The sequence below is a fragment of the Zonotrichia albicollis genome, chromosome 18, assembly GCF_047830755.1.
Source record: "Zonotrichia albicollis isolate bZonAlb1 chromosome 18, bZonAlb1.hap1, whole genome shotgun sequence".
Classification (NCBI taxonomy): Eukaryota; Metazoa; Chordata; class Aves; order Passeriformes; family Passerellidae; genus Zonotrichia; species Zonotrichia albicollis.
In genome coordinates this window covers 10,682,116-10,682,436 of record NC_133836.1, presented here as the reverse complement: position 1 = coordinate 10,682,436, position 321 = coordinate 10,682,116, and positions in this window count along the sequence as shown.

Genomic DNA, 321 nt, shown 5'->3' with positions numbered 1-321 from the left:
GCGGCGGCGGGCGGGAGTCGCGGGACCATCGCCCCCGGCGGCGCAGACGGCAAGGCTGGCGGCGTCCCGGGGGCGACGGTGGGGGAGGCCTGACTGCCTCAGCTCCCTCAGCTCCCAGGGAAGGAGCTCAGCGCCTCCGAGGGCAGAGCCGGGAAGGTGAGCACCCTGCCCCGCGGGGTGACCCACCTGCCCACACGTGTGCTCCTCGGACACTTCCTGCACACCGCAGCCAGGACCCAGCACGGTTTGGGGGTCGTGGCCCACCTGAGTGCACCACCCGTGTGCTCAGCCTACCGACACTGTCCCATAGGTCGGCACCTA